This window comes from Eutrigla gurnardus (assembly GCF_963514095.1).
Source record: "Eutrigla gurnardus genome assembly, chromosome: 5".
Taxonomy (NCBI): Eukaryota; Metazoa; Chordata; class Actinopteri; order Perciformes; family Triglidae; genus Eutrigla; species Eutrigla gurnardus.
In genome coordinates this window covers 16,794,203-16,819,256 of record NC_139919.1, presented here as the reverse complement: position 1 = coordinate 16,819,256, position 25,054 = coordinate 16,794,203, and the positions used below count along the sequence as shown (strand labels likewise).

Below are 25,054 nucleotides of genomic sequence, written 5' to 3'. Positions count from 1 at the left end.
CAAACCGACTTGTCTACACTGTGGAGAAATGTGTGCTGAATACAATGTCCTCATAATAATTATCTGACATGAAATAGATAGTGACAAATATTTAAAAACCTTACTTGTTTTTTGGGAATCTTAGACAGCTGAAATTATTTTTTTGGCCTTGTGGTAAATTAATTGTTTGGTTGATCAACAGAAGATTAAAGAGGCAGGTTTGATTAATTGTTAAAGGAGCTGAAACCAGTTAATATCTCGGCATTTTCTCTTTAAATACTTAAATGTAACCAGCAGATTGTTGATATAAAATCAATTGTTAGTTGCAGCCCAAACAGCCTTAGGTTGGCCCTGCTGCAAGCTATACAATTATTATTTAACAGTAAAAAGTGACCGAAAACCAATTAAAAACACAGTTCTTTTGGGTTTGTATTAAAAGGTCCAATACAAATCACACAGGCCTGCAGTGGACATCTCAAATATGTAGGCCTGGGGAAAAAGCTACACCAATTACCGGCATGGAGGTAATCAAGTTCCCCGCAACACAGAATAATGAAAAATGAGAGCAATTACATAATGACTTCATAATTTATTTCTTAAATAATGACTTCAAAGCACACTGGCAGCTGCAGGGCTCAAACCTGTGATCTTTCTGTACAGATCACAACTTTGCCCACTGCTACACTTTACCGCAGTGATTCTCTTGGTAGCAAATTTGTACAATTTTCCTGGAGTCCTTAATCTAACTAGTTTCAGGTAATAAAGCCAACAGTGCTGTATGAATAATGCACAACATTAGGAAATGTGCTTCACCACAACACTGCAGGTAAGTGCTTAAGTGTGTCTGTGTGTGTGTGTGTGTGTGTGTGTGTGTGGCCTATTAATCTAAGATATGACTCAGAAACATACACTGCACTATATAGAGGCCATGTAGACATCATCTGCTCAAGGCAAAGAGCCAGATGGTGGCACACAACATTAACATATCCCCAACTTCAGAAGTAAAGTTCCTTCCATGACTATTCCACTTCATTACACCATAAAAAACAGACTTGAAGCTCCACTGTATCTTCAAACAGGCAAAGTGGATGGGCAATATATCCATATTATATATCGATGATATGATACCGTTACATTTTGGATATAATATGGCATAATGATGATAGTGATGTCTTTTTCTGGTTTAATGGCTGCATTACAGTACAGTGATGCTATTATTTAACTTACAAGAATGTTCTATTATGAATCTATGATTTGCCTTTATCCACTTATCTTTATCTTATCCGTTATGTTTTTTCCATATGGCCCTCTCCCAGGGGGGCATATTCACTTGTCCATATTAAGAACAAATCTGAAGAGGCTGTATAGGATCAATGTTTTATATGCCACAGCAAGAGTGGAAACAAGTTACATATTGAAGCATATTTAATTGCTCTACTTTCTGTGGTCAAAATGTACCCAAATACTGTACACACAGAGAGACACACAGGAAATACCTTCACCATTACAACTGTAGGTTTATGAGGACAGACGCTCACAGTTGGATGTACCTGACTGGATAAATGCTATAAAAAGGAAACATTCCTTCATGATTCACTCAAATTTAGCACAGCAGAAACCGGGAGCAAACATTCCCAGAGTCGTCGTCCCATTACTAACATGAAGCCAAAGTTTCCAAGTTTTCATTCTTTGATTATGTTCCTATGAAATAATTTCTCTCAAAACTTTAGACCAACAGCAGACATCATTGATTAATACAGAAAACTGACCTACAGCTTAATATACAATATACAATATACAATATACTGGGAATAGAATGTTTTTGGATATAAATTAAATTAAATAATCTGTCATTTGTGTAGCGCTCCTTCTGCCCATACTGTCATTATACATAGTGAAGTCCAACTTACTACAATCCCATTTCTCTTAAATGTGACCTATTCAAATAGCTTGATTTGTCCATACAGGAATCCAGAAGACAATTATAGAAAACAATTTTTCAGAGGCTCGAAGCAGAGATTGTTGGCATTGCTGTTTCTTTGTACCAACTTGGACTGTTTCAGTACTCCGTCTAAATAAAAGTCGTTAACATTTAAGTCAGAAGCAGACCATGTGGACGACATGTGGTTGGGGGTGGAAGGGACATCAAAGTCTTCTCATAACGGATTAAAGAGGAATCAACAGAGGTCACATTGACCATCACTAATACAATCGACATGCAGGTCACAAGTCAATATCAAGCTGCATCGTGATTACCACAAAGCCGACTGCTATTCATAATGACTACGGTAAAGTGATAGTCACAGGCTGTAACTCAGGGTCCTGTTGGGTGGCAGCTTACAAACAGGATCCCAAATTAGACTTCAGTCACCTGAAAGGTGACTTATGAAAGGCACAAGACCATCGTTAGGTCTCGCTTAAGATCCGCCACCAAAATAAAATGAGATATTGCTCTATTCATAGCATGTCCAGCAGGACAACAGAACCTGGACAATGAGCACGAGCTCCGAGCCTCCTAAAAAGGGTAGCTGACTTCAGTTATGAGTGCCCTTAGCAGATGTATAAACAAGGTGTCTGACTGATGTGGCTTAGCCATGGATGCCAAAGCAGCCCAATCAGCTGCGGTATTCTCATGAGGCTATTAGCCAAGCTTTTCACTTCCTGTGTATTTATAGCAAAGACGAAGAGCAGTTAAAACAACAGGCAGCTCATACAAGTGGTGGACACGCAGCCATTTTCTGGACAGCTGCACTATCCCACAGGCTTTACTGGCTTTAATAAAGAAAATGAATGTCTGACAGCAACCTACTCCCTCTGACTAAGGATGACAAAGGCTAACAGTTAATCAGTTACCCAGAGGAAAGGTTTCAGTTCAGAATTGATACATCATCTGATCGGTTCTTCTGATTGGCCTTTACAGACACCATCAATAAACTATTTGGAACGAATACCACCTAAGAGCAATCGCTGACTGTAGACTGAAGGAAATCGGCAATATAAACTTCAGAAAAGTCAACAGAAAAAAACAAAATAAAAGCTATTTCAACACAAAACATTCAAACTGGATGAATATATCACTTTGACTTTTGGTGGCAAAGCTCATCGGCTAAATGGAGCATGGGATTAAAAGGAAAGTGCCTCTTATAGGTCACAATTTGTTTTTTTGTTTTTTTTGTTATCGGTAAATGGGTGTCTGGCTTTTGGAAACAAAGTTAACCGAAACATCCACATTTCTGACTGCAAAACCGACAGCAACACAGACACCAGAGGAGACAGAGGCAGAAATCCTCACTCTGCACCGGGTTCCAAGTTTCTTATCACCCAATAATATATTCACCACCAATATACTGTGCAACCCTACCTGATTATGAATGGCTACAGTGACAGTGATTCCCGCGGTGACCTGTGCCCACGAGAGGTGGGACAAGGTCAAATTATTTTAATTAGTTTCCATGGAGACCTGAAAAAAAGCTGCGAGATTGAAGATCTCTGTTGGGCACACTGTCTGGTTTGGTTGTAAACACGACAGTGGGGGAGGACATCGCTTACACAAGTTAGACAGTGTTTCCATTATATAGTGGACGTAATATACACACAGTTCAGTGTATCTTCTCATCTGTGGACACTGGTTGGTTGTGGGGGTTCATTCATCTGCTCTTCAAAAGCTACATGAGAAAATTAAACATTTAAACATTGGAATTGACTAAAGGGTAGATTCAATTTGACTTTTGATTATAAAAAGGTCAAAATGTGATTGCCAATGTTCTGATTATTTCTTAAGATCAACATATCATTGGTTTCATGCCCTGTCAACTGTTGTTTATATTTTATTATAATTTATGTTTAAAAAAAAACAAAAAAAAACACAGCTACATGGCATCAAACTTTTTTACACTATATGGTGCAGTGTAACTCATTATTTATATTTAATGCTAATAACTTATTTCATCTGTCAATTGGGAACAAACTGCAGCAAAATGATCCACCAACTTAGGCAGGAGTGGATTCTGCTTTTGACTTTATTTATTAGTCAAACTACTCATGTTTAATTATGCAGAACGTTTTAGATTTATCTTGCTCAAATGTTGCACACCATGAATCCCAGTTGTTCTTTTATTAACATGGCATTTATACAGCAAATATTTTAACATCTCTCTAGACGTATATTTTCCTCTGGTATCCAGTTAAAATGTACATTTTTATTCTAATTATTACATAAATAAACCAGTCAATAAATCCAGCATTCACACACCTCCCAGAAGTGTCTACAAGAAATGGATCATAAGTGGGGAAAGGCTTACAGGGCTCCAGACTAACTTTATGCATTGGTTGCACTGGTGCGCCTAACTTTTTTTTTTTAGGTGCACCAGCACAAAATTTAGGTGCACCCACATTTTTCATCGCGTCGCCTTTAAAGCCAAAAAGTCACCTTTTTATCGCTCTCCTTTTACATAATGACACCCCCTTATGGCCTAGGTTAACTGCAGCACCATCAGCACCCAGAGCACCCGTTTTCTCCAGCCAATCTGCACACTGATGCCCAAGCGCAGTAAATGCTTGCATTGTGGCAGCATAAATTCCTCAAGAATAAAAAGATCATACAGGTCACTAGTCTATAGATTGCAAATGGAAAACTGTTTATGTGATCTTAGCCTAGCCTAATTATATTTTTACTTAGGCTATTCATTTTTAATGTTTTTAATCTGTAATGTGGGCCTTCAAACACTGTGCGTGTCCATGCTCCACCGACATGTCCAATTAACATGTTGACCGGCCTCCCTTTATGCAAAATGCGGCAGTAGACAATAACGCACTCCTTCGTAGAGACGTCTGTGTCGCCGTCAATCATGAATGACGTGTACGTGGCGTTTCCAACCACAGCTGTCTTGTTCTTTAGTGTGTCGGCATTTTTTTCATCAGAATAATTTCGGACTTAAATTTAGTGAACGGCAACTCCTCCTTTGCAATATTGTATGCGACGTTGAATTTCATAATAATTTCAGATTCCTCAGCGGACGTGATTGATACAGCCTGACGCTGAAATGCAGCTGGATGAGGGGCCACTTTATTAACACACTTATCACGGCATGTAGTATGCTTTTTGGACATATTGCGCTTTTTCAACGTCTCGATGCGAAATGTTGTTGACTCCTCCACAAATGCACTATTACCGGCCAAATTCTGACCGCACTCCCGACAATAAATGCAGTGCATTGAGTCCCTTTCTTCATCGTACATCAGCCAGGGAAATTGCTTCAACCAGTCCTGTCTGAAGGCATATTTTTGGGCTTTTTAATTAGTCTCGGGGCGAGGCTTTCTGACTCTCTTCACTTTCAAAGAAAATCGAAGCGCTCAGCGTCGAAGCGCTCAGAGTACCTGCTCTGCTCGCTCGCATTTTCGAACTGACACAATTTACAGCAGTGAAAAGGACCACAGCCAATCAGAGGACCAAAATGGTCGCACTCTGGAGCCCTGGCTTAGGGAGCAAAGCTAACCAAACCATTGTGGAACTGGGAACTATTGGCTAATTGCAAAGATTCCTCCCATAAGAGTCCATGACTAACAGTTCATGAGTTTGGCCACGGTATTTGAACCAATTTAGAATTGATGTGCGCATTTTTGTTAAACTGTAGGATGCTCACACTGCCAAGCCTCCTTTTTGCCAATTGCCATGAGCACAAATACTGAATAAATATATAAAAGTCAGCACAAAAACAAACCTTCACATCCACACAGTCAGCCTCTTAAGGCCGCCAAAGGGTAAGAACATTTCTGTGGAGTGACCAACCCCTAGAGCTGCTGGTTGCAGCTAACAACATTTTTAAAACCCATAGAACAGTTCATATTTTCATAGTTTGGGGATGTAGGAAGTAAATGAAAAGTTCTGGCAAAACTGTACTGAGATCGTATGGGAATTTAAAAAAAACTGCAGAGATGAAGATTAATCTCCAAATACTGCTATGAAAATTAATCATCACATGGTTTTTCACTTTCAAAGACTGCTCCAAATTTTGGTTTGACTACTTTATAAAAAAAAAGAAGAAGTTATACCTGACATTTCCCAAATTAGACAAGGCTGTAGATCCAGTCATGGGACGTCATGAAATGGCAATAAGTAGAATAATGCAGGACCAAAAAAAAACAACCTTTAACTCAGAAATAAATGAGTTCACATTTAATTTCTCCGATTACAGTGGGTTATCAGGTCCCAATCAATACAGCAGTGAGAATATATTTAGCATTTTGCATCTTTAAGTAAATGTCAGAGGCACCAATCAGGGTAAATACCATGATTAGTACGTAGAATGAATTATGTTCTTACAGTTGGGAGCTTGGTAAAGGTTAATCTATTCCCTGATGTTGTGATGACATTTTGCAACAATGCTACCATTTGATCATCTCATTGCGCATTTACAAATTTGCCCTCTGCATGTGATACAAACTCTGCCAATACATCGGCATAGGAGCTATAGATTATATAGAATGCATAGGGTTATTAATGTGAAGGGAGGGCAATTGATTTTTGATTTCCGCTCCTAAGAACATTTGAGTTTATCAAAATTGTCCATGTTCACTTGACCCCTTCAAACGCGAGCTCAGGTTAACTAGCTCATTACAGCATGACTATTCATATCATCAGTGACAAGGGGGAAAAAAATCTTCCTCAGACCCCCTCTGTCATTCCTCCAAGCCTCAGGGGAATTCACTGAAGGTTAATTTATTTAAATCTCCCATCCACTCATCTCTATTCCATCAAACTCACTAAGAATCTTTCATTTACAAACTAATCCGCTTTCTTCTGTCAAAGGCCCGTGCCCTTTCTGCACTGTAGTGAGTGAACGAGTGTGACAACACAGCAGCTGATAAGGTCGCATTGGCTCACGCGTGCATGCGCATTGTCTTCCGAGAGAAATGCCGAACGCCAGACTAATAAGTCTACGAGGCACTCGTGGCAGGAGGCAATAAAGTGAAACTGGAGGTTCCTCCCAGGAGAACCGTTCCCTTCCACTGTCCTCAAGGCCCCAGAATGTCTCAGCTCTTACCATCTGGCCTCTCCTTTGAAAGACGGGATGCTTTAATGCATGCAGTGTATGGTCAGATCAAGATGTCAACAATTAGGCTTGCGGTACAAAGGATATGGTGGCTACGTGGGCAATCATTGTATCGCTATTACAGGATGACATGTGTTTACGATTGGCATGGGCACTTTTATGCTAATGACTTGGAGGAAGGCTCAGACTTTCCTTAAATAGTTGGCTATTTGCAGTCTGTTAGAACAACATCCAGCCTATGTCGATGTGTTTTCGTGTTCGGGACGAATGGCTTACGAGAGGCTCGCTGGCTCCAGTTAACATCAACAATGGCCGGCTTGGAGAGCCGCGCGTGTCTGAGTGCAGCCATGAACGGCTTTGGATGGTCATCTTTCAAGCACACTTTAGAGATCAACCATCTATACAGTGAACTTGAACATAGCAGGGGCTCAAACTGCACTATTGTTATTGTGTCTCTCTTTGGATGACCAGCTGATTTACAATCAGCAGCTGAGCTTACCGAAGCCCTTGATCCTGTGACACTATTTTCAGAAAACATGGCCGCTCCTTGGGCGTAAGTTGCAAGTCATTCCTCCTGATTAAAAAGGGACTAGGTCGCAGCGAGACCCGACTGTGCTTTTAGGGCTTCAAATGTATATCACCATCTTTCTGTCACCGGCTGTTTGTCCATAAATCGCCACTTTATTTGATGCCAGCTCTTGTTCTCTTCCATCTGTCTTCTTAAACCAATGCTTCTCTTAATTATGCCCCTCTCTTCACTCCAGTGCTTAGCTGCCATCTACTTTTTTTTGTCATATTCGCAGCCTGTTCTGAAATCACAACTGCTCTATAAATTTGCCACAGACCATCTATATTTTATCCTTGTGAGGGAACAGACTGGTGCGGAGGACATGATGATGAGCAGCTGCTATCACTGACACAGGCTTTTAAAAGTAGCAATATCCTACACTCACGTTTGATTTCAAGGGCCACTTTTGTCTTTCAATTGAAGCACTTCCCTGTGCATGACGCCGTCTGTATAAAATATGAACATGGTCTCCCTGACGACACCTGCATGTTTCTGAAGAGCTATTGTGAAGCTCAAAGTGGCAGTGACAGGAAAGCCTAGCCTCGTGGCTAATCAAAAATGGACAAAGGGGTGGATCGTCAGTGAAACTGAGGCGGGCCTGGGCGATGCAGCAGAGCAGACATATCGCAGCTAGCGGCCTGAGCCGATACCTACCTAAATTATGTCAAACTTTAAGCCTCAATAAAGTAATATTCATATAATTTAAATGGGTTAGTTGTATAAACAGTCACCCCCGTACAGTTCCCCATGAACGGAGATATTAGCTTAAGAGACAAAAACCAGGCTGTAAACCGGTTTATTCCTGCTGTAAAGTTGTTTTAACATGGGATGGGGGGGGGATTGACTCACTTTTGGAGCCAGCCTCATGTAGCCAGGAATGAGGAATTACAGCTCCATTTCTCAGCAACACAGGTTAACCCTGCTGTTCTGAGGTGTTGCATGCTACAGGACATAAGCAATATCTAGACCAGGTGTGTCAAACTGATCCAGTAAAGGGCCGCTGTGGCTGCAGGTTTTCATTCCAACCAAACAAGAACACACCTGACTCGACTTATTCACCTACCTGATTGGCCTTCACACCTTGATTGGTTGGATCAGGTGTGTTCTTATTTAAAAGGACAAAAGTAAGAATAACACACTGGGAAAAAAACTAAAACATTAACTGGTTATTGTTTATTCTAAATTGGAAATGTCCCTCTTGGATTTGAGTATTTCCATCCTTTATTTCCTGTTTGTTTAATGATGGCCTTGTTTGTCACAAAGCCCAAAAGAATCCCCAAAACTGTGGGAAAAAAACTGTGTAAAGCTTAGCAAACATCTAGTATTATAGATCTAACAATATTCAGTCATTATCTCGACATACAATATGACTCAAAGCACCCAGCTTTTCTCCCACTTTACATTTCAGTAATTTTCTGCCTCAGTTGTCTTACTTGTGCATGAGGTGAATGTGTCACTCTGGTGCAGTATCTGTAATCATTGTTGAAGGTTTTCTCAGTTGCAATATTGGATTGAACACTATCATAACCCAAGGATATCAGTACGTTGTACATACATTTCTTATTAAGATAAGGCAATTTTACTGAATCTTTATTATTTCAGTAATAACCTTCTCCAAGAGCATTATGCCAAATGAAAATCTGAAAATTTGAAGTCTTTTATCTGTAAAAATGGGCAACAGGTTAGTTTGAAAAAAATATATACATTCAGCATTCATAGTGACTGTATATGTAAAAACATAGTCACTGTCACCACTTGAGATTTCTTTGCAAACAGTTTCAATCTGGAAAAGCATGCCCACACCTTGTCAGTACACTTCAGAACGTCTCAGAGGCTGTGCTTAGTTTCAAGGGGGGTAGATAAGAAGACTTATTCCCTTGTGTGTCAATTAATACTTAGCCGTATGCATTGTGCACGAAGCTTCCTCTCTCTGAAATGAGAATGAGACCCCCTGAGTGACAACACAAGTGAGCTCTCCGTGCTCTAGATGCAACAGCCCATTTTCAAAACACAACTCTTTGCCTTTGATGCTATTTCGGGATGTAGCGCCCGTACAGTCTGAAGAGCAGATATACCAGATGGCTACTTGTCATTCTCCACAAGACGGAGGTCTGAATTCTGAAGTCCTCCCGGTGAAGTCTGATGTTGATCATCATCTATCCCGCTAACAGGGACGCATATTCTACCTTGATATAACCGCTGATTAGTTTATAAATGTGAAAGCACCTTTTTTGCTTTCAGGAGTTACAGCTCCTGCTTTTAGACAGTGTTGTGAAAAGCGGTTTGGAATCCCCCCGCTCAAAAGTTGCGAGTTATGTGTGCGTTTGTTTATCACAGCCCAGAGTTCTTCATAGATATAGCCTCTTAATTCTGCTCTTAAAGTAAACACTGATACATTTGATATAAAAATTTAAATTGTCTTCATATTGCAAATATATAGAAGAAGTAAAAGATATGGCAATGTTGCTTTTCAAGAGAGATGATGAATCACGATGAGGGAAATAGACAACACCGTTATGGCTTCAAAGTCAACGCAGGTATTCAAGAACAACAGTCTTGACATTTCATTTAGAAAACCTAAGGTTTCCATCAAGAAGAATTGTTTTGTTCCTCTCGTTTCACTAGAGTAGAGACATGCTAACAATTTGAGTTGCGAGTGCAACAAAACAAAAACAAAATATATATATTTAGTCACATGAGTGCTAATGGACCCTGTGGCAGAAAATGTCAGCACTAATTGTCCATCCGTCTTGTCCCTTGTTGTTTTGTCACTGAAAAATGGGACAGATGATTGCATTTGTGTCAGAGGAATTTTTTGTTTTGTTTTTTTGCTAGAAGGAATTAGTCGGGGAACCAAGACAAACTTCATTCTGTAATCACCAGGGAACGAGTCAGGGAAAATCTATTCCAAAAGCTGCTACACTGAAATGTAAGGCATAAATAAAGCAAATAGCCAAAGAGGGGGCACAATAGAGCAAAACAACATCTTTGTTTTACTCCAGGGAGGCTGGGAGCAGTTGGGGTCACAACAGGTTGCACTCAAGTCAAGTAAACACCCACTTAGGAACACAATGATTTATTTGATTTATTCAAATGCCTTGGGTTTCCACTGATGCATGTTAAAGCGAAGCTCTGAATCATTTAAAGAGAGAAACATCGTGACAAAGGGGTAAAGTGAATCATCTTTTTAATGTGACCCCTGGTGGAGGCTTCACAAGCAAAGTATGCCACTGTAGAATTGAAACCAACAATTGCAATGCATCAAATGCAGAATGCAAAGTGAAATGACAACAGCACACCGAGGATGTGGATACTAACATTGTTGGGGATGTGCACACTGTTTGCATCAAAATAAGACAGCAGAGTAGCGGGGATATTGCCAACAGTGTTTCCAACTACTTCAGTCAGAAAATTAAGTTATCCAAAAAAAATTGTGCTTCGGCAAAACAATTAGAATAACAATTATGATATTTGTAAGTCAAGGTGTATTGTAGTGAAATAGTTTTTATATACTCAAAAATACAAAGCAAAAAACAAAAATTTCAAGACTTAAGGCTCCAGAGAATTTTGATATTCACCGTTTTTTCTGAAATGACAAATTGATACATTAAATGAAAACAGAAATATAACAGTTGGAGTCTTGCAAAAATGTGTGTGCAGCGAGAGTCGCATATTTATAAGTGACTGCACGTTCCCTATTAATAACATTGACAGGAAAAATCAAGTTCAAATATTGTCAGCACAAACTCCTGATCTGCAGGCTGCAACTCAAAAGCCGTCTTCCCGTCTTCCCACTGATGTTGGATCACAGCTTTGCTTTGTCAAATCTGTCCTCGTCCTGCTCGTCTCCAGCTCCAACGAGCACCAGAATAGAACACATTTTTGTGTCGCTTTGGCGTCTTTGTGTAGAAGCCAAATCTCCTCATTGTAAATCTTAAGCAGTTGTTCTAGAAAAAATGGCTGTAAATAAACAAACTCTGTTTCAACTAACTCTGCTTCCTTGCAGTTTGTCGAATGCCTTCATTAACAGTCATTAATGTCAACCCCTAATAGATACCAAAGAGTGTTCACATCCATCTTATATCCTGTCAACGATTTAGCTGGAGGGTAAACAATATACAATAAAATGTATCCATTCTGAGTCAATGTCAGTTTGTTCAACAACGCAACATTCCCAAACTTTATTTACACATAGGCTATGCATTCATATTTCCTCCAATAATCTTTGATTTCTCACCTAATTCTGACCTTGCTTTGACACAATGTTGAGTGCTCGGTTAACCATCCCCTATCCCTAACCGACCAATAATATACACCGAAGCAGGACAGGAAATGACCTTTCCAGACACTTAATGATGTGGGTATAAAAGCGATCAGGACAATGGCAATTAGTCACTTCATAGATCACACTTATCTAGCTATAGAGGAGGCGACCGAGCTCAGCAGAGGCCATTCAACCAACGTAATGAATAAAGAGTCACTACTTCCATTCAGAAGAAAACATCCATTAAGAGATCTAATGCACCGCACAAATTCAATGGAGGGAGAAAACTTCCTAGTATGTGAAGAGAGGTTAAAAGTGCAATATCTAGCTTGATTTAATTTTCATATTATATCTACAGCTACTGTACTGAACAATTCTTTTTCCAATGTTACACGATTTTGATTGGATTAAGAAAAGTAGCTCTCGGTGAAGAGAAAACAAAAATACAAATGGGATGGTGAGAAAAAAAATGTATTTCATATATTTCAGATAAACTTGCTGGTTTACCATGGAATAAAGCTTGACCAGTAGAGAATGCATTACCATCGAAACAAGAGAGTAGGCAGGCACATTTTAACCGGAGTGAATATGTGATTTCAGTCTCCTTCTCAATCAATTTCAATCTCCTTCTCAATCAATAGAGCACTTGTCTAACAGGAGAAGCACTTGGCAGGCACTGTATACCCTGCACTCTTTAAAAAAAGAAAGAACAAATGTCATCATGTAACTCATGAATCACATGTACTCAACACAAAGATGCATCCTGGTATCTGGCAGCAATGATAATGCTCCATTAGAAGTTTATGGGAGGAATAATACAATACATTCAAATCAGGCAGAGCATGCGAGTGGAGCAGAGCGTGAGTGAGCCGGGGGGCACCAACGGTAGCATTTTGGATGGAGTGCAGAGTGGATTCGGAAAAAGTTGGTGCATTGCCTTATCTCCCACTCCATCCCGCTCTCACCGTGACTTCAAAGCGTGCCCGAGCCAAATCCAGAATGTTGTTGACACTCGAACACTAAAGCTGCACTCGAAACACGGCGTCTATTCATTCAGTTAAAATCCTGTATTTCTGCACAATTGCAGATTTTTAGACTTCACTAATTAACGCTATTATACGTTTTGTAGAATTAGATTAGAGTGTGTAGGATTGTTTCTGACTTGTCTGATCTAAACATTTCAAATTACTCCAGAACGCAGTAATATACTGGAAAAAAAGATGGATGTTAACATTGTCTAAATTCATTCAAAAAACATGTTTTAATGATATATTCTGCTTCAATACATATTTGTTGAGAAGAGAAGAGACTTCCGATACTACATTCTTGCTTTGAATGTCAAAAAAAAAAAAGAAGGAAAAGAAAAGAGGAAGCCGATAGGTAGCCTTCAGGCTGACGACAATTTTTTTGCTTTTTTTGGAGCAAGTGGCAAGTGCTCTGAGCTTATTTGCTACAATCAGGATCATTCAATAATGTCACCAAGGTACAATGCATGATTGTTAAATTACTAGTGTTGCCTTGCAATGTTAATGCCATGTGGACAGGCTTTGGCTCCTTTCTACAGTCTTGAAGTAAAAGTGTGGTAAATTTCCCCCGTCCTATCTTCTCTGACTTTTCACTGCCTGTTTCCAAAAGGGATCATTTTAGAAAACGACTCAACAGGAAGAAAACGCCATCACTCAGAGAGGGTAGAATCTGGGAAAAGTGCTAGGTGGGGATAAAGAACCGATTTTGGGAAATTACAAAAGTGCTGCGTGTATCACTTTAATCTATGAGAAGAAATAACATCAAGATTCCACTCAAGTGAACCAAACATGAAGATAGATATTTGCTGTAACTTTCACACTTATCAACCATTATATCTCATAGCTGCATTTTTTCTTTCGAGGAGAAAATCTAGTAATTCCATAATTCCCTGTTAGAACATTAGTTTAAACCCAATGGAGCTGGATGTCAAGACTGAATACTACATGGATTTTAGGGGATAGACAAAATAATCTACAGACCCGCTAGTGATTGTGGAAGAATTATAGACAGATTAGCAAAGACTTTCATTATAGAGAACGGGCATTAATAAGACTCCAACATGGTCAGACCTCTAAATACCTTGAAGCCCTCCGGTAACCACTCACTCCAAGAGCAGCCAACAAGCATGCTGTGCTATTTCTGGATGATGGACCACAGCCGAACCCTAATCCTGTCTGGACTACAAGACCCAGTTCCATACCATCGGTCTGAAAACCTCAAAGGACGATTGTAGATAACTAATGAATTAAAGTGAGTGCTATGGTCCTGCTTCATCTCTATAATGTGGATGGTAAAAGATCTGAAAAGAGCGGTTTATCACGTATGCATGATATGCTTCCAACTCTTGGTGATGTACAAATGTAAAGTGAAAGCTGCTCCGTTTTTATTCCCTCGCAGGAGAGCCTCTGGACACATTTAAAATGGTATCTGATGATTAAAAAAGTGCTGACACAACTACTAACTCTTTTGATTCTTTATAGACTGACACACAACCCAATATGTCTTAAGTAGAAAAGGGAAACAATTCAGAGATTTCCAGTTAATATTCTGCTGAAATGTGTTCCTAAGGGCATCGATGGGGAAGAGGACGCCCTCTAAACTTTAACAAGATGTTCATTCTTGGCTGTGTTATTCTGGACTGGCTCCAGAGGAGTTAATGTCAATGCAAATGGATGCAATACTGAATTTTACTGCACCAGCACTCTTTGTGTGGTTTTACAGCTGCATTAAATGATGGTCTCTATTCATAATCCTGCTGTAGGGTGAGCGATAGGAGGCAGCAAACTGCTGTGGCTCACCAAACGACTGGTAGGAGGGGGCCTTAAAGCTGGGTGTTTGACCTGGATCAAATGGCCTGAACCAATGGAGGTGAGCTCAAGTGGGCATTTTATCTTACACGTTCAATCTGTAAAACCTTATTTAATAAACAAGGGCTCTAAAGCAAAAGCAATATAATTAACAGCAGCAAAACCCCATCTAAATTAGGAAGTGACATCCATGAGTTGTCATATGTGAACCAACCAATCTAGAGCGATGGGGTCACATCAAGCCTCCAAACGCTGCCCATTGCAATGTACCCTAACCACTTACCACACATACTTCAAATGAGTGCTTAATATCTCAGCTTCTTATGAAATGTAACGGAACAGTAAGTAACAATATGGTATTTTTGTTCCTCAGATGATCTTGAGGGAACTTTGCCAGGGTGAAGGAACCCTCGAGAGCTATAAGCCTCATTAAAAAATCATTCAGGAGCCAATCACTGTTCTGGAGCCAGCTATCAGGGCAGTTGTTTGTTTTCTCTGCATGTTAATTGTTGTACTATCATAGCCTCTGTGATGGGAGACTCAAGCAGCAGGCAACATGTACAGACAATTAAACACGACCCTAAACAACTAGTCTCCCATGGGGATATCTCCCATCCACACACTTCTCCGTCTACCTTTAACTTCTATAGGATCCACATTCATGCAAATGCATGTGGCACGTCACTCATATGAGGAAACCCACTTCACCAAACAATACTAAAATTCACTTGCAATTTGCAGAAAGATAGCCATTCTTCGAGTGCTGCTGGAGACTTGGCTCCATTTCGCCAATTCTCTTGCTGGGCGTGTTGGCTGATTGGGGTCTGGTCAGTAGGCCGACGCTGACGGCTCAGCTCCTCAAAAGCCTTTGTCCAAACGAATTGAGCTGCCAGCAGGAACACCTTAACCATGTGTATCTCTTATTTCCACACTGCTCGGTGTACCTGCAGGCACATGTCCACTACTGAATGTGGAGGACTCACACGATTTTTTACAAATTGATTAGTTGATATAATCGACAGATGCATAAAACCGAGTTTCTCCACAAAGAATCACACAAATGCAATATTGCGTTTACCAGATGTTCTCATATGTTTTTGGAAATAAGTCATTCAGCATGAGAGATCATTTAAAAAAATACTAATAGACAAAAAAATGTTATTCTACTAAGACTGAAATGACAGATTAGTGGATTTAATCACTAAAAGTTATCATTATTTTACTTAAAAAATTAAAATGAAACGATATTAAGCCCTCAAAAAATCTTATTGTGAATAACCCTTGAAAGAAACAAACACTACAATACCAATATCACTTTCTGCATTAACTGGTACAGATGATCTTTCCGCATTCTCATAATACATTTAAAATGTGGCTGAAACAAATAATGATGACAGAAGTCAGACAATTGGGCTGAGGGATAAATCCTGGCTGAGAATATTCATGTCTGCTCCTGGACTTGTCACGATATCATCTGCCATTAGACCTTTGGACAAACGCCAAATCTCAAATCTTCGCCCATGACACCCTGGCCAAGCTCTGAATGAGGAAACAAGGAGTAAATTGAGTAAACAAGATGAATCCCTTCCATTAACAGAAGGACTGCGCACCGCGGACCCTCCTGCCATCCCACCATTAATTATCTGGTCTTAAGGGAAGATTAAGGGACAGAAACTAAGCCAACAGCCAGACTCCACTGAGTGGGCCTCTGCTGTTTAATTGCCAAAACAGCACAAACAAATGAAGCCCCATGGATCATGGAAGGGGATAGCCCCGGAGGCTGTGATCTGGCTAAGCTTGTCTCCACTCATCTGTTATTTCCTTTCTGTCCGTCTCTGCATCCATCCATCCATCACTCATCACAGCAGATAGACTAGTGACTCCAGTCACAATGTTATCAATGGCTAAAGTGATGAGGGAGGAAACGGAAATATAAGGGTGCGACATGAACAAGATGGTAATATCAGGCTGACATAAGACAACATATAACTATGATATTTACCAAACCTCTCAGCAGCTGCCTGGTTCCAAGCATGTTCCTCAGAGCAACTACAGGCACAGTCTGAAAGGGATGTTCACACCAAATGCGAGCAGATTTTTGCCTTGCGCTACCCATCTGCTGGTTTACTACAGCGGTATGAACCAAAGAACAAACTGTTTTAATAGTGACGACAATTTGTAAAAAGTCCAAAATCATAGTTTGTTAGGTCTGTCTGCAAGACGGTAAGCAAACAACTTTTAAAATGCTATTTGTGGAGTGGAGTTCGGATCGATCATGTTAACCCTGCATCTGCTGAATCTGCTCCATAATCACTTAAAATAATAGCAACCTTGTCGTTTGTACCATAAGCAGTGTTTGGTTTGTACACATGGTTCGGTTCTCTCTCTGTACTAGTGTGAGGTTCCATAAGAACTCTGAGTGACCACAGACCACTACAATCTGCTTTGTCTCCAATCTCAACGCTGATTGGCTTTTTATAATCAATTACCCATTACCAGCAATTTATTGAGCAAAAATGCCAAACAATTTCTGATTTCAGCTTCTCAAACATGAGGATTTTCTGTTTTTCTTAAACATGTTTGATAGTAAACTCAATATGTGTGGATTTTCAACAGTTGGTCAGACAAAACAAGCGATTTGAAGATGTCACCCCCACCTCCATCACTACACATTTTGTAATGTTACATCAAGTCACTCTTGATGACATTTACGAAATATCCCGATAATGGAAATTCACCGCGATGAACATATGAGTTTTGTATCGTGATCTGTGATAAAATCCTATATCTTTCGATCCCAACTCTGACATCTGTTGTTGAGACATGATTGTGACTGATTCAAGTTAATTCATCATCTTGATTTAACCCAAATACCCATACACTACTGATTTACTGACAATGAGGAAAACATATTGGACCTTTCTTTCTCAATAAATCAAAGCTCTTCAATAGAAACATGTTGATACTGTATATTGCACAATCCTACTAAATAATCCTCATGTAGACACATAAATAAGGATGAATTTCTATTTGAAGTATTTGTAGCTCATACATTTGGTCTTAACATGGACCTGTTACGACTTCTATGACAGATCCAATGCAGATCAATCGGAGAACATTTTTAATTTAAGGCATTTTAAGCACACAAGAGAAAAATGCATTTCCACTGTAGTCTGGAGAAGCCCTCGCCTTCAGATACCTCAGAACATTTAATCTAATACTTGATATCAAGGAGATTCTATTGGGCTTATGAAAATGATGTGGGACCCCCTGCTTTGCCTGTCAGTGGTGCTGAGCTGAGTCATAGCATCTAACCCATGAGCCTGGTCCAATTTCCTCTCAGCACAGCTTCGGTCCAGGGACCACAATAACAAGCTAAAGCTCAACGCTCGTCAGAAAGGGGAAGCATTTGGACACTCACTAGAGACCTGAAAAATGCAGGTTGTTGGTGCAGCCCTCGACTTGGACACGATAATTAATCTTCATATCGATCTACCTCCCTGACTTCTGTTGCAAGAAGCACTGAAAGCATGACAGAGAACCTGCAGTATGTTCCAGCTCTAGGAGAGGAAGACAGCGAGAAGATGCTCCTTAGCTTTTCCTCCCACTCAGTCTCAAACACACTTTATCATCACCCTCCCTGTGACTCAGGAGAAACTGCATTTGTCTACAAGAGAGAAAACATCCAAACAGGAAGAAATAAACATTATGTAAAGCATGTAAAGCACAAAATGTAAACCAAACTTAAAGAAAAGGGTAATAAGAAGTCATGGTCAGACAGTCAAAAATTACAATCAAAGAAAATAAAAAAGCAATGCTAGCGTTTCAGTCTTTTTAACGGAAGGGGTATAATATTTGAGAAGACACTGTTTAGAATATACAGGTTTCAGGATCCACTCTTTATCTATGGATTTCTCTCTCCACAACTTTCCCTGAGGCAAAAGGAGAGTTCCAACGATCCTCCAACTCTCCTTCCTAAACCAGCACCAAACCTCTGACAAACTGCCCACCAGTCTTTGAAATATTACCCATAAAGCCCAGTGCCGCTATAAACCTGGAGCCATGGCTGATTTGTGAATCCAATTACCTCCCTGTCTGTAATGGCTGTGTTCAGTGCCATGATGTGAAGTCAGCTGTTGTCAGCATATGTCCTTAAGCCCACAGCCTCCGCCAGGAATGACATTCAGCATCTAGGACGGATCATCTAAATAACCGCCTTGATGTATAGCGGGGCGGCGAGGTGGATGGGCTTGTGCAAAGCCAAAAACAAAAGTTTAGTTTGCTGGCACAAACACCAAGAGAGGTCATGGATCAGTTAAAGATGTATAGACCTGTGCTGATTGAGAGGACTTGCTGGCAGAGGGTGCCGAAACATAATGCAGAGGCAAGGAGCTCAGGCATGGATTGCTGGCTACTGATCTTGAGGACATTTGTTTTTGAGATACTGCAACATAAGCACTTCAACAGCACCTCTATTGAACTGTGAAACTGCCAGGATCAAAAATGTAGTCCAGCTATTTTAGTCTCAGCATTCTTAAAAAAAGGGCTGGTAATTTGACCGGGTCGTTATATCTGCCATATAAAGATATGTTTGAGGTCAGAAGCGGATAGTCTTATCCGAATCCAGGAGAGGGGGGTGATACTCCACCCTTCAGCGTGCGGTGTGCACAGGACCACCGTGACCAATGAAGCGCTTGAAACTCTCTGAAGCTCTTCGTATGCAGCATGAACTCCTGTGTCATTAAAGCAGCACAATTAGTGGATCCCACACTCAGGTTTTCCCCCCGCATGTTTTTACCAACAAATGTGTGCCACGCCTCCGGGATCAGCATCTCCTCTCCTCAGCACCTACAGATATTTACAAAATATCCCATGGAAACGGACGGACGTAAAATTGCTGTCCTCAATTCAACTCGCCACCGCCATGACACAGAGCGCCGAGGTCGCCACAAACACTCACCTCAACTGGCATTCCAATGGCCCAAAATAGACGGAGCTATAATTCAAAAGAACCCAACTGAAAACTACACCCCACTGCCTGGTCAAAACGCGCCACTGGTGTTGCATCATTACCCTTATGCTGACCATGCGTTACTCAGAAAGAAGCAGACCCCCCCCAAATATTGGTGAGTACAATGTGCTGAGGGCAAAGAGGCCTTGCATTTATCCAGCAGTGGGGGTCGGACTTCAGCCAGGCTCAGTGCAGTAAACATGCAAGTACAGGGCTTCCTTTGAGCTCAAAAACACCAAACCTTTCAGAGCCAGTTTCAATGACATTTCAGATACGGTTTGTTTTTTTCCCCTGCGCTATGAAAGCTTCTGCACAGTGGGGATCTGTGAGCGTGAAAATGAAAATAAACACCCCTCGGAAATATCACCAGAAAAAAAAAAAAAAAAAATGTGTCTTGCAAATGGAAAATTCCTGGGCTACCCCTACTCTTCCCACTTCCTTCCCACAAAGAGGCAAGTTATCACATACACAAAGTGTAATGTGAACAGTTTAGCCTGGTAAACAGTCTACTTACTAACCCACATTCTTTCAGTCTATGAGAGAGGTAAAATGCCCCAATAAGACCGGCAGCATGCAGAGAACCTCTGCTGCTCCATTAATAATGCATTCTTGGTTACATTCGGCCCGTCCATTCTGGTAACATTTTGTTTTCATGCTACTCCCCCCCCCCTTAAGCCATTCCTTCTTCCCAAAGTAAGAGCCATATAAATGGGCTCTCAGTCTCTATTATAGTAGAGTGATGGCTGCTTTCCAGACAAGCAATCTCTATGGACACCCTTTCTGGTCCAAACCACTGAACCACGTTCTCCGCTTTCTCCATTCTCTCTATGGGGGAGATGTTCAACATATGAATGTGTGGAAGAACAGATTTCAACTGAGAGGTTCAACTCCTACGCAGCTATATATTCATAGCTTCAAAAGTGTAATAAATGTCACAGAATTTTCCGGCAATAAGATTGGGCTCCCCATAAAAAAAAACACAGTAAATGCAAAGCAGATTCTTAGATTTAAGGAAGAAGAACTTTTACATAAATGTGAAGATTTAGTGGCTGAATGTATCATCTAGTGCGAAGGCAGCACATTTATTGAAATACAATCTCTGAAGCAGCAGTGAACACGGTAATTCCAGAGATGTACAGCACTAGTGTCCAACATCCCTGTGGTCATCTATCACGTCATGTATTGTTCTGCTTCCAGTTGGCTTCTCTTGTCTGATAAAGAAAAAAAATATCACTGTAGAAACAAAAACTCCTTTGGTCTCCCGAGGGTGTCACTTTGCCAGGGAAGTGCAATATTTCTATGGCTGTTTTACCCACAGAGTTGTCCTCTTCTATCCCTCAGCACACTGAAGTGGGACAGTTGAGGAGACGCAGATATTGTAGATCTTCACACCTAAAGTGACAGCTGTGACCGAAACACAGGCACAAGTGCCGCAGGTTAGCCAGATGTTGCTCTTTCACTTCAAAAGGTTTGACATTCAAATATGACACCCATGTCGTAGGATATATCTATAAGAACTAAGTCAAATGTGACTGGACTTGATGCTTGGACATTTTCAAGACCAAACAGCAGGTGAGCCTCTCGAGTCAGTACGACAAATCGACATTTAGTAGCAACATTAATTGGCCACGTCAAAACGAAGCCCATCCATCCATCCATCCATCCATCCAATCAATCCATTGTCTTCCACTTATCCTGTATTCAGGGTCGTGGCAAAAGGAAGCATATACAATATATTCATGAGTCATGAGTCAATAATCAATAACTTGATTAAAAGACAAATTAATGAAAGAATTCATCTAGAAACAATTAAGAATTAATAAGGATTAACCGTTTTTCTTGGTCTTACATAGGCGTGAATAAAATATTTAGAGGAAATGATTAATTGAAAAAAGAAATTAGCAGTTTAGCAAACAAGGGCTTATAAACCCAGCCCTAACTCACCTAACGGAGACATTATTCAGGTATTTAATATTGTGTTCGAGATGACAAACAAGATGGTCATCCCGCAAAGTACTAATCAAGAAAGCAATTCAAATTCAGTTCACTTGGTTAAAAAGCAATTAAATAGGCAAGTTCACAGTTCAGATGGAGTCATAGCTAAAAAATCAAAATAAATGAGTCAGGGTTTGAACAGCCAATTAAAGCCATTAAAAAAAGGTGCTGAACTGATTGAGCACAATAAAACTCATGTTTAACATTTGATGAATGTGGGGGGGAAATGGCTGCTTGCCAGCATTAAGCAGAACGGATGTTCAACATGAGTCGGCATCAAATATAGAATACATGCCTCTAATGTGTTTTCCCCATCTCAAACACACGTGGGACTACAGAATACATCGGGACCAATGTATAAGACTGAAGTTTGCATTGTACATTTTTGAGAGTTGATCTGAAAATGTGGAAAACTTGTACAGCAACTCCCCTGTGAACGACATAATCCAGCTTCTTGAAACCGCTTCCCTATTCTCATCGGCTCCAAAAGGAACTGTCAGCGGGGTTTAACTCTGCAACATTGCAGCCACAATCCCGTCACACACTCGCTGCTCGAATACAGCAAATGCAGAATAAGGGCTGATGGCTCACTTCATCTTTTATGTAGCTCCTGAACATTTCGTAGCAGAGTCATTAGCTCCAATTTCAAGGTTCCCTGTCTGGTTGCTTATAATGAAAGTGATTTGAAATGAAGAGCTCTGTCAGTGATCTGGTTGGAGCCCCAGAGTAGGTTGCCTTCAGACTGCCAAGCTCTCTTAGCTACTCAATACCAGATGGCAGGTTGAACTGCTGCTGCTGCCAAAACTGCTGATCCTCACAGGGATCTTCCACACGAGCCAATACACTTTTCTTCAACCCAAACAACAGTTAAGCTGCACTTTAGCGCCGCTGTTGTAATTCAAAAGCTGCACAATTACACCGAGTCAAATGTTTCTGGAGGGCACACACAAGTGAGCATTAGGAACAGAAGTAAACAACCATCATTACCCCCCATTAGCGCGCCACCAAGATTTAGGATGAGTGGTGAGGCAATGAAACTATCATTATTACACCACCAGTCTTAAACACCAGCCTGACAGATGGTGCGCTGGAGAGATAGTACCACGTGAAGGGGGATGACTTGTAAAAAAAAAAAAGTGTGTGAAGAAGCAGCTACACGCTTTCCCATGGGGAGCTTTGAAAAGCTTTGGTAATGATCGGATTTTGTTTCGTAATGGAGAGTTGAGGAGAAAACAGCGTTTCCACAGTGGATCACCGAGGACTTTCTCCTTAACACGGATTGTAACATACCACACCAGCCTCAACAGTATCTCAGGCAACTTCTTTCTTCTGGAAGTAGACTAGACCGGTGGTGAAACTAAATATTTCTTTCATTAGATTTTTTGAGGTTCCTTTGTCAAAAAGCACCAGCAGATCACAAAGTTACTCTGAAGCTGTATCAAGGGATTCAACTGGAGACCAATGTCACAAGGATTCACAATCCACAAGCACAGCATCACTAAACAGAGAGGAACCTTCCTTTGGACTGTACGGGACAAATTGTGGAATACTAGTAGATTATGGAAGGGATTCTGTATTTCAATTATTGGAATATCTTCGGTATAACCGAAAATAAAAGTACAAGTCATCCGTCACTGTAACACAAAGACAAATACATCAGCTGGCACTACATTATTATGGAAATGTTGTCCGGCAGGTTTACAGTCACAATGCAGTGTTTGTCAGGGCGGCAATTTATGCCGTTTAAAAAACACAAATTGAGTATCCCGCATGGGGCTACATTTCAAATAACCAAAGAAAAAATGCTGGACAGTTTCCAGGCGCAATGGATTCCCCCGCTTATAATTCTGAGAGTCTGTCTCATAAATACATCTCCACTTAGTCAGCCTTATTGAGGTAACTGGTTTCACCGTATCTGATATTTGTGAGTCATCTAGAACTCATATTTTCACTTTTTCCTACACTTTTCTGGTCTTTGTAACTTGTGTTACCTTTTCCTCGACAGCTACTGAGATGAGAATCCCACTTAGTAACCACAGACATTCGTGCAACAGCCAATTAAAATCTGAGATTCCAAAGCTGCCAAATATCTTGGTATTGTACAGTAGCCCTGCTCTGTATTCACTCTTAATTTGTTCTGCAGCACTATCATCCTCTGCCAAAGAGAGCTGAAATATTTAAACTCCTTCTCAAGCACTCTATGTGCGACCTTTAAATCTCTTCTCTCTGACAGATCTAAGCAAAGCACCCCCCTCCCCTCCCTTGCACCATTAAAGGCAACGTGAGGATGCTCTGCCGATTGATCAGAGAGGGCAGTGCAATGTGGAGGTAAATGGCTGTCACAAGACCTGATGGACCTTTTCTCTTTCAGTGGTCATTGGAAGGCACTCGTCCCCATTCACTCAAGTTGATTCAAAGCATGTTTGTGCTTCTGCAAGGGAAGGAAATAGAGGAGAAGGGAACCGATTCGTTCTGCCTTTGCAAGATAAACAACAGTGTGACAGAAACGAAAACCCAGGGAATCACATTGTCATCCTCTGGTTAGAAGCCACAAAGTCATTTTTATTTTTCCCCCCTACACACACTGTAATCTGAACTCTGAATTATTAATCACACACTGAGAAATTATACTAGTTGCTGCACTGAACATCATTTAGATTGACTAAAAGCTTCATTGCAAAATGGTTAAACGCTAAATGTTAAAAAAAAATGTTTTGCAAAGTTCGAACCTGCAGGTTGCAGTCGAAAAGTAAAGTAGCAATTAGAGTATTCACACATTAAGAAAAGAAAAGCTGTCAGACATCATCTTTCTATGGTCATTTACCGTGACTATAAGAAGAGGAAGCTGGTGGACAGGGGTGCCAGAATAAAGCGGAGGAAGCGGGTTGATAAACAGTAGCCTGCTCGCCTGATTGGATCCTGTGAGCCCAGAGAAAACGGCCCATTTAAATCCCGCTATTTATGCGTTGTGGCGATGCGGGAATAAATGACATGGAACGAAGAAGAAAGGAAAACAACTTCCATCTAGACGACAAAACAACTCGCAAGCCCCTGCATGATAGGCCTATCCACTCCAATGTGACTCACCGAGCTCTATTATGCCGCCCGGATAGAATAGAAACGGGATTTGAATGTTTGTGGGGGAAAATATGCATTTCAATAGCAGTAATCCGGCGTCAGCGTGTATGAAATCTATTCTGAAAACTTCATCCATAAAACAGCTGCAGTAGGCGTGCGTCAGTCAAGATAATAGCTACCCCTCGTGTCTATTGTGCTGATAAGCAAGTGAGACGTGTACAGGAAATTATTATTGATCATTTATCATCAGAAAGCACGCGCACCAAGTGCTGA

The 25,054-nt window shown here is 40.6% G+C and overlaps 1 protein-coding gene across 5 annotated transcripts in view; it reads right to left on the bottom strand.

Annotated features, from left to right (window-relative positions):
• enox2 (ecto-NOX disulfide-thiol exchanger 2) overlaps nucleotides 1-25,054 on the bottom strand; it is a 149,404-nt gene that overhangs the window by 81,710 nt on the left and 42,640 nt on the right. Inside the window, exon 2 of one of the 5 annotated variants that reach the window (XM_084010105.1) lies at nucleotides 24,052-24,134. The exons of the other annotated variants lie outside the window; for them this stretch is intronic. The gene's annotated coding sequence lies outside the window, so the exon portion shown is untranslated. The remainder of the gene's footprint in view (nucleotides 1-24,051; nucleotides 24,135-25,054) is intronic. 5 annotated transcript variants of the gene reach the window in all.